Genomic DNA, 11,261 nt, shown 5'->3' with positions numbered 1-11,261 from the left:
TGAAACATGCAAAATAGATGAAATAACATAAGTATTGTGTCCCAATATGAAATATATCAATGAATAACAGCAAATTATGATATAAAATAGTGATGCAAATTGGACGTATCAACTCCCCCCAAGCTTAGACTTTGCTTGTCCCCAAGCGAAACTGAACTCAGTAAACAGGACTACATGTTTATGGAGTGAAGAGTCGATAAATAAAATACGGACAAGAAGCATCATATTCATTCACACAAGACATTCTAGTAAACAACTTCCTCATATAACTCAACTTGAAACAAGTATAAAGTAATCACAAATAAAGGTGCATAAGAAATCATAGTTGGTGATGGCAAACTTCGTTCTTGGTCAGAGAACAATTAACAGATTATACTTATCTCATTGAGCAGCGCTCTCATGTTAAAGTTTATAAGGCACAACTTGCATACTCAATCATAATAGTCTCCTCATGATCATTGATAACTTCCAAAGCTATATTCATTCAGATAAAACTTGTACTAAACAAGGAAGAATAAAAGACATGATAAAGCAAATCACAATATAATGGTTTGATCACAACTACTCAAATGCTTGCTTGAGATGGAGGGAAATAGGTTTACTGACTAAACATAAAGTAAAAGACAGGCCCTTCGCAGAGGGAAGCAGTGATTAAATCATGTGCTAGAGCTTTTTCAGTTTTGAAATCATATAGAGATAATAAAAGTAACATTTTGAGAGGTGTTTGTTGTTGTCAACGACTGGTAGCGGGTACTCTAACCCCCTTGCCAGGCAACCTTCAAAGAGCGGCTCCCATTTTATTTTTATTTTGTGTGGCACTCCTTCCAACCTTTCTTTCACAAACCATGGCTAACCGAATCCTCGGGTGCCTGCCAACAATCTCATACCATGAAGGAGTGCCTTTATATTTTGGTTTTATTATGATGATGACACTCCCCCCAACCTTTGCTTACACAAGCCATGGCTAACCGAATCCTTCGGGTGCCTTCCATCAATCACATACCATGGAGGAGTGTCTATTTAGTTTAATTAATTTGGGACTGGGAATCCCATTGCCAGCTCTTTTTGCAAAATTATTGGATAAGCAGATGAAGCCACTAGTCCATTGGTGAAAGTTGCCCAACAAGATTGAAAGATAAAACACCACATACTTCCTCATGAGCTATAAAACATTGACACAAATAAGAGATAGTAAATTTTGAATTGTTTAAAGGTAGCACATGAAGTATTTACTTGGAATGGCAGAAAATACCATGTAGTAGGTAGGTATGGTGGACACAAATGACATAGGTTTGGACTAAGGTTTGGACGCACGAGAAGTATTCCCTCTCAGTACAAGTCTTTGGCTAGCAAGGCTAATTAGCAAGCATAAGAGTTGAAGGAAACAAAAAAATATACATGTGATAGAAACAATCATGCATCTTCCTTGTAAGCAAAAACAATTTTAACTTCAGAATAATAAGCTATGAGCTAACAAGAAAGAAAGACAATGAAATAACTACATGTATTTCTCTTTTCTACTTAAACCTCAAAGTGTTGTTGCTATTGACCAATGCTAAGTTTGCCAAAACCAAATAGATTTATTCAATGCTCCCAAAGTGATACCAATACTAACAACAAGGTAAATCATATAATAGAGATTGCAAACTAAAATAAGATGTGCAATATGTAAATGATAAGACTTCTCATTAATATTCCATAACGATAACTCACACCAAGGGATACATAGATAACCAACTAAAGGAGAGATACTTCCAAACTGCAACCCATCTTATATGATAACTTCCCTACTCATGATATGACACTACTTGACAGTAAAAAGTAAAAGGTAGTGATGATGTGATACCGCGGCACTCCCCCAAGCTTGGAACAAACCAAGGGGATGCCAATACCGATGATGAATTACTCCTTCGGCGATGGTGGTGATGAACTCCTCCCGCGCTTCTTACAGATCTCTTTCAGCTTCAGTTTCTCAGCTTGGCAATTCTGCACTAAGACTCGAAGAGATTCATTGTTATCTGAAGTTGGTGATGATGACCTTGTGATGTGAATCGAGTGGTATTCCAGCATTCTTCGGAGACGGAAATTCTCCTCCTGGAGTATCTCCACTTCTCTTCTTAGAGCCCGATATTGATCACAAAACTCATCGGTAGTCCATAGAGCTTCTTCCAACACAGGGAAGGAGTCGAGGCTAAGAGCGGGTGGTAAAGGTCCCTGCAAGTTATGAGAAAAAGAACGTCGAGTGTCAACAGATCCCACCAAGATTTGCTTGCTCCCAACGGCTTGCTGCTCTTGTCTTGATGGCACCCTCTTCACTTCTTCCTCCGAAAGCCCCTTGCCCTTGTTGTTGGAGGCCATGGTGCTTCTAGACCGAAAACAGATCCTGGCAGAAACAGCTCGAAACAAAACACGTCGAGAAAACGATATACGGACCTCCAGGGGTCTGGGGGATTATATAGCAAAAATTTTCACGACATAAGGAAAGTACCAGATCGAACCAGAGTCGGAAAGGGGCGACGAGGCGGCCAGACCATAGGTCGGCGCGGGCCCAGGCCAGGCCGCGCCGGCCTATGGTGGCACGCCCTCGTGCGTCTTTTTCACTCCGTTTCGATCTCGTAATTTTTCATATTTTCCAAAAACAGCAAAAATATTGTTCGGAAAGTAAATTGCGAACTTTTCATTACCACTACTGTTACCTATTCAAAGTCGAGTTCTGGCGGACTGTCAATTTGTCCTTTGATGAAAGCCTCCGGTGTTTCCACTTGAATAATATCAACATCAACATTATAAGAATCACCTGAGATATAATGCTTGAGTCTTTGTCCATTCACCACTTGTGTGGGATTGCCTTGGAGAGAGCTAATTTTGATTGCTCCTGAACGATACACCTCCTCAACGACATATGGTCCTTCCCATTTCGAGAGTAATTTCCCTGCAAAGAATCTGAGACGAGACCGATACAATAGGACTTTATCCCCAATATTAAATTCTCTTTTGATAATCCTCCTGTCATGCCATTTTTTAACTTTCTCTTTAAAGAGTTTAGCATTTTCATAAGCTTCACTTCTCCATTCATCTAGAGAACTTAATTGCAACAACCTCTTATCACCGGCAAGTTTGGGATGTTTATTTAATTCTCTAACTGCCCAATAAGCTTTGTGCTCTAGTTCTAAAGGTAAATGACAAGCTTTCCCATAAACCATTTTATAAGGTGACATTCCCATGGGATTTTATAAGCAGTTCTATAAGCCCATAGTGCATCCTTCAATTTACTAGCCCAATTCTTTCTAGTTTTATTAACAGTCTTTTGCAAGATAGATTTAATCTCTCTATTTGATAATTCTACTTGCCCACTAGTTTGAGGATGATAAGCGGAAGCAATTCTATGATTAATACCATACCTAGCAAGAGTTTTTCTAAAACCTCCATGAATAAAATGAGAACCTCCATCAGTCATAATATATCTAGGAACTCCAAATCTAGGAAAAATAATGTCTAAAAGCATTCTTAAAGAGGTCTCACCATCAGCACTTTTTGTAGGTATGGCTTCCACCCATTTAGTAACATAATCAACAGCAACAAGTATATGAGTGTTACCTTCTGAAGACGGAAAAGGTCCCATGAAGTCAAATCCCCAACAATCAAATGGTTCAATAACAAGAGTATAATTCATAGGCATTTCATTACGTCTGGAGATATTACCAACCCTTTGGCATTCATCACAAGATAAAATAAACTTTCTTGCATCCTTGAAGAGAGTTGGCCAATAAAAACCTGATTGTAGAACCTTTTGCGCGGTTCTTTCTCCGGCGTGATGTCCTCCATAAGCACTACCATGACATTTACTCAATATCTCTTGTTGTTCATATTCGGGAACACACCTTCGCAGAATACCATCCACTCCTTCTTTATATAAGTGTGGGTCATCCCAGAAATAATGCCTCAAGTCATAAAAGAATTTCCTCCTTTGCTGAGCTGAAAAGGTTGGAGGCAAGTACTCGGAAACAATAAAGTTAGCATAATCAGCATACCAAGGACTGTCTCGCGAGCTCACCTTTATTACAGCCAATTGTTCATTTGGAAAACTATCATTAACAGGAACAGGATCATAAGCAATATTTTCCAATCTAGACAAATTATCAGCGACAGGATTATCAGCACCTTTCCTATCTACAATATGTAAATCAAATTCTTGCAAAAGAAGTACCCATCTAATAAGCCTCGGCTTAGCATCTTTCTTTGTCATAAGGTATCTAATTGCAACATGATCAGTATGAATCGTAACTTTTGAATCAACAATATAAGATCTAAATTTATCACAAGCAAAGACTACAGCTAATAATTCTTTTTCAGTTGTAGCATAATTTCTTTGAGCAGCATCAAGAGTTTTACTAGCATAATGAATAACATTCAGTTTTTTATCTACTCACTGTCCAAGAATAGCGCCTACAGCAAAATCACTAGCATCACACATAATTTCAAATGGTAAGTTCCAATCAGGAGGTTCAACTATAGGAGCAGTTGTTAAGGCTTTCTTAAGAGTTTCAAAAGCTTCCTTACAATCGTCATCAAAAACAAAAGGTACGTCTTTTTGAAGAAGATTAGTAAGAGGCTTTGAAATCTTGGAGAAATCTTTAATAAACCTCCTATAAAACCCAGCATGACCAACAACACTACGAATACCTTTAACATCCCTAGGATAGGGCATCTTCTCAATTGCTTCAACTTTAGCTCTATCAACTTCAATACCTCTCTCAGAAATTTTATGTCCCAATACAATTCCTTCATTAACCATAAAGTGGCATTTCTCCCAATTAAGATCAAGGTTAGTATCTTCACATCTCTGCAAAACTTTATCAAGGTTTCGCAAGCAACTATCAAAAGAATTCCCATAGACGGAAAAATCATCCATGAATACTTCCACAATACTCTCACAAAAGCCATCAAAAATAGCAGACATGCATCTTTGAAAAGTAGCAGGAGCATTACATAAACCAAAAGGCATACGCCTATAAGCATAAGTTCCATAGGGACAAGTAAAAGTGGTTTTCTCTTGATCTTTAGTTTTAACAGCAATTTGTGAAAACCCAGAATAACCATCAAGAAAGCAAAAATGAGTATTTTTAGACAATCTTTCTAGCATTTGATCAATAAATGGTAAAGGGTAATGATCTTTCTTAGTAACTTTATTAACTTTTCGAAAATCAGTGCACATTCTATACCCTACAACTACTCTTTGAGGGATGAGCTCATCATTATCATTAGGCACAACAGTCATTCCTCCTTTCTTGGGAACGCAATGCACAGGACTAACCCATCTACTATCAGCAATAGGATATATAATACCAGCTTCAAGAAGTTTTAATACCTCATTCCTTACCACCTCCTTCATCTTCGGAATTAGACGACGCTGATGTTCAACAACAGGCTTTGCATCATCTTCCATATTAATAGCATGTTGGCAAATAGAAGGAGAAATCCCCTTAAAATCATCAAGAGTGTAGCCAATAGCTCCTCGGTGTTTCTTCAATATTTCCAATAACCTTTCTTCCTCAATCTCTGAAAGCTTAGAACTAATAATAACATGATATATTTTCTTATCATCAATATGAGCATATTTAAGATTATCAGGCAAAGGCTTTAATTCAAAAACAGGATCTTCCTTTGGTGGCGGTGTTGTACCCAAATCTTCCACCGGTAAATCATGCTTGAGAATAGGTTGGCGGAGAAAAATTTCCTCAAGCTCATCTCTTTCTTTCCTAAAAACTTCACTCTTGCTATTCTCCAAATGTTGCTGCAAAGGATTATTAGGAACAAGAACAATAGATGCACACTGCTCCATTTTAAAATCATCACTAGGCAAATCAGCTTTATAAGGAGTTTTGGTAAATTTAGAGAAGTTAAACTCATAAGATTCACCAGCAAATTTAGTCAAAATTTTCTCTTTCTTGCAATCTATAATAGCTCCACAAGTATTTAGAAAAGGTCTACCAAAAATAATAGGACAATAATCACTAGCAGCAGAACCAAGTACCAAAAAGTCAGCAGGATATTTAATCTTACCACATAGAACTTCTACATCTCGAACAATACCAATTGGAGAAATAGTTTCTCTATTAGCCAGCTGAATAACCACATCAATATCTTCAAGTTCACAAGAATCAATTTCGTGCATAATCTCCGTGTAAAGCTCATAAGGAATAGCACTAACACTTGCACCAATATCACATAAACCATAATAGCAATGATCACCAATTCTAACAGATAGCATAGGAACACTAACTTGTTTGGGTTTATTAGGATGTGAAACAATATTTGAAGCATCTTCACAGAAAATAATATGACCATCCTCCACATTTTCAGTCACAAGATCTTTAACTATTGCAACAGCAGGTTCAACTTTTATTTGTTCTTCAGGTTCTACAGGTTTCTTTTCACTTTTATGAACCGCACTATTTATAACAGAGTACTCCTTCATTTTAGCAGGGAAAGGAGTTTTTTCAATATAAGCTTCAGGAATAACATGATCAGCAGTTTCAACTACAACGCATTTATTAATAGATGAATCAATTTTATCTTTATACGGTTCATGATACTTATCAAAATTCTTCTTAGGCAATTCATAATGAGAGGCAAAAGCTTTATAAAGATTTGCAGCAACTTGAGAATCAAGACCATATGTAGCACTCATATTACGAAATTTATCAGTATCCATAAAAGCTTCAATGCATTTATAATCATAAATTATACCTGATTCTCTATCCTTGTCGTTCTCCCAACCTTCAGTATTTTCTTGGATCCGATCAAGAAGGTCCCTTTTAAACTCTTCTTTGTTGCATGTAAATGATCCAAAACAAGAAGTATCCAGCAAGGTCTTGTCTTGAAAAGAAAGTCTTGCATAGAAATTATCAATAATAACATTACCAGGAAGCTCATGAGTGGGGCATTTGAGCATTAAAGACTTCAATCTCCCCCAAGCTTGGGCAATACTCTCTCCATCATGAGGCCAAAAATTATATATGCGATTCCGATCCTTGTGAATTTCACTTGGAGGATAGAACTTAGAATAAAACCGGGGCACAATATCATTCCATTCAAGAGAATCCCCATTATCCAGTAATTTATACCAATGCGCCGCCTTACCAGACAGCGATATAGAAAATAGTTTCTTCCTCACTTCATCCATAGCAATACCTGCACACTTGAATAAACCGCATAATTCATGCAAGAACAATAAATGATCTCCAGGGTGGACAGTTCCATCCCCTTCATAGCGGTTATCCATAACACGTTCAATAATTTTCATAGGTATTTTATATGGTATCACTTCCTCACCTGGCGCCTCATCCACTACCGTTGCAGTAGTAGTAGATTTCCCAAATAGAAATTGAAGAGAAGATCTCTCCATAATGACTTATAGCGACGGCGAAATAAAATCAGCACAAACAGTAAAGGTTTTCCTTACCAATTCCACTTACCAATAGCGCTTCACTCCCCGGCAACAGCGCCAGAAAATAGTCTTGATGACCCACAAGTATAGGGGGTGTATCGTAGTATTTTCGATAAGTAAGAATGTCGATCCCAACGAGGAGCAGAAGGTGTTGACAAGCAGTTTCGATGAAGGATTCCCTGTAAATGCTCACAGACAAGTATTCAGGGGGTTTTGATGTAACAGTTGAATAAAGTACGAGTAAGTAAAGTGCGAGAGTAACAATTGCAGCGAGTGGCCCAATCCTTTTTAGCGCAAAGGACAAGCCGGGTTGTTTACTTATAATGACCAAACGTTCTCGAGGACACACGGGATTTTAGTCTAGTGCTTTCGCTACATACGGCTAAATAATCTTCATTGTTATGATAAGTGTTGTGTGGGTGAACCTATGCTAATGTACCGCCCTTCCTAGGACTGATACATACTTGTGATTATACCCCTTGCAAGCATCCGCAACTACAAGAAAGTAATTAAGAATAAATCTAACCACAGCCTTAAACTCTGAGATCCTGCTATCCCTCCTGCATCGATATACCAACGGGGGTTTAGGTTTCTGTCACTCCGGCAACCCCGCAATTGGCAAACGAGTACAAGATGCATTCCCCTAGGCCCATAAAGGTGAAGTGTCATGTAGTTGACATTCACACGACACCACTAGAAGAATGACACCACAACTTAAATATCATAACATTGAATACTACTCAACCATAATTCACTACTAACATTTAGACTTCACCCATGTCCTCAAGAACTAAACGAACTACTCACGAGACATCATATGGAACATGATCAGAGGTGATATGATGATGAATAACAATCTGAACATAAACTTGGTTCAATGGTTTCACTCAATAGCATCAACAACAAGTAGAGATCGATACCGGGAGAGTTTCCCCTATCAAACAATCAAGATCAAACCCAAATTGCTACGGCGGTGACGGTGTCCAGCGGTGGAGACGGCGGTGACAATGGTGGAGATGATGATGATGGTGATGGAGATGATGTCCAGCTCGATGACGGTGACGATGGCGTCGATTTCCCCCTCCGGGAGGGAATTTCCCCGGCGGATTCCTGCCCGCCGGAGAGCTCTTTTCTCTCTGGTGTTCTCCGCTCCGCAGAGGCAGCTGTAACTCTTCGCGAGGTACCCTCTGTGGCTTAGGTTTTCGGGACGAAGGGTTTCGCGAAGAAAAGGAGGCGAAAGGGGCTATGGGGCCCCCACACCACATGGTGGCGCGGCCAGGCCATGGGCCGCGTCGGCCTGTGGTCTGGCCCCATGATGTCTACGCCCCCTCCTTTTCCTGTAGACAGTGTTGGGCCTCCAAGAGCAGAGGTTTGTAGAACAGCAGCAAGTTTTCCCTTAAGTGGATCACCCAAGGTTTATCGAACTCAGGGAGGAAGAGGTCAAAGATATCCCTCTCATGCAACCCTGCAACCACAAAGCAAGAAATCTCTTGTGTCCCCAACACACCTAGTAGGTGCACTAGTTCGGCGAAGAGATAGTGAAATACAGGTGGTATAAATATTTATGAGCAGTGGCAACGGCACCAGAAAAGTGCTTTGCCTAGGACAGTAAACAAGCAGTAGTAACGCAGCAGTAGTAACGCAGTAAAACAGTAAACAAGCAGCGATAGCAGTATTTAGGAACAAGGCCTAGGGATCATACTTTCACTAGTGGACACTCTCAACATTGATCACATAACAGAATAGATAAATGCATACTCTACACTCTTGTTGGATGATGAACACCATTGCGTAGGATTACACGAACCCTCAATGCCGGAGTTAACAAGCTCCACAATTCAATGTTCATATTTAAATAACCTTAGAGTGCATGAAAGATCAATTCGACTAAACCAAGTACTAACATAGTATGCGCACTGTCACCTTCACACTATGTAGGAGGAATAGATCACATCAATACCATCATAGCAATAGTTAACTTCATAATCTACAAGAGATCATAATCATAGCCTACGCCAAGTACTAACACGGATGCACACACTGTCACCATTACACCGTGCAGGAGGAATAAAACTACTTTAATAACATCACTAGAGTAGCACATAGATGAATTGTGATACAAAACACATTGCAATCATAAAGAGATATAAATAAGCACTTCACTATGCCATTCATAACAGTGAATAAGTATTCTGTGAAATATAGCCTAAGAGACCCACACGGTGCACACACTGTCACCTTTACACACGTGGGACAAGGAGTCTCCGGAGATCACATAAGTAAAACTCTCTTGACTAGCATAATGACATCTAGATTACAAGCATCATCATATGAATCTCAATCATGTAAGGCAGCTCATGAGATTATTGTATTGAAGTACATAGGAGAGAGATGAACCACATAGCTACCGGTACAGCCCCGAGCCTCGATGGAGAACTACTCCCTCCTCATGGGAGCAGCAGCGGTGATGAAGATGGCGGTGGAGATGGCAGCGGTGTCGATGGAGGAGCCTTCCGGGGGCACTTCCCCGTCCCGGCGGCATGCCGGAACAGAGACTCCTATCCCCCAGATCTTGGCTTCGCGATGGCGGCGGCTCTGGAAGGTTTCTGTGGGTTTCGTCGAACGTATCAGGGTTTTCGCGACGGAGGCTTTAAATAGGCGGAAGGGCAAGGTCGGTGGACGCCCCCCCTTGGCCGCGCCGGCCTAGGGTTTGGTGGCCCTGTGCCCCCTCTCTGGCGGTTCTCGTGTGTTCTGGATGCTTCCGGGCAAAATAGGAACCTGGGCGTTTATTTCGTCCGATTCCGAGAATATTTCTTTACTAGGATTTCTGAAACCAAAAACAGCAGAAAACAGCAACTGGCACTTCGGCATCTTGTTAATAGGTTAGTTCCAGAAAATGCACGAATATGACATAAAGTGTGCATAAAACATGTAGATATCATCAATAATGTGGCATGGAACATAAGAAATTATCGATACGTCGGAGACGTATCAGCATCCCCAAGCTTAGTTCTGCTCGTCCCGAGCAGGTAAAACGATAACAAAGATAATTTCTGGAGTGACATGCCATCATAACCTTGATCATACTATTTGTAAAGCATATGTAGTGAATGCAGCGATCAAAACAATGTATATGACATGAGTAAACAAGTGAATCATATAGCAAAGACTTTTCATGAATAGTACTTCAAGACAATCATCAATAAGTCTTGCATAAGAGTTAACTCATAAAGCAATAATTCAAAGTAAAGGCATTGAAGCAACACAAAGGAAGATGAAGTTTCAGCGGTTGCTTTCAACTTGTAACATGTATATCTCATGGATATTGTCAATGTAAAGTAATATAACAAATGCAATATGCAAATATGTAGGAATCAATGCACAGTTCACACAAGTGTTTGCTTCTTGAGGTGGAGAGAGATAGGTGAACTGACTCAACAATAAAAGTAAAAGAAAGGTCCTCCATAGAGGAAAAGCATCGATTGCTATATTTGTGCTAGAGCTTTGATTTTGAAAACATGAAACAATTTTGTCAATGGTAGTAATAAAGCATATGTATCATGTAAATTATATCTTATAAGTTGCAAGCCTCATGCATAGTATACTAATAGTGCCCGCACCTTGTCCTAATTAGCTTGGACTACCGGATCATCGCAATACACATGTTTTAACCAAGTGTCACAATGGGGTACCTCCATGCCGCCTGTACAAAGGTCTAAGGAGAAAGCTCGCATTTTGGATTTCTCGCTATTGATTATTCTCAACTTAGACATCCATACCGGGACAACATGGACAACAGATAATGGACTCC

Source organism: Lolium perenne, chromosome 2, assembly GCF_019359855.2.
Source record: "Lolium perenne isolate Kyuss_39 chromosome 2, Kyuss_2.0, whole genome shotgun sequence".
Classification (NCBI taxonomy): domain Eukaryota; kingdom Viridiplantae; phylum Streptophyta; class Magnoliopsida; order Poales; family Poaceae; genus Lolium; species Lolium perenne.
The sequence above is the reverse complement of the archived record's forward strand: the minus strand, read 5'-3'. Positions refer to the sequence as shown.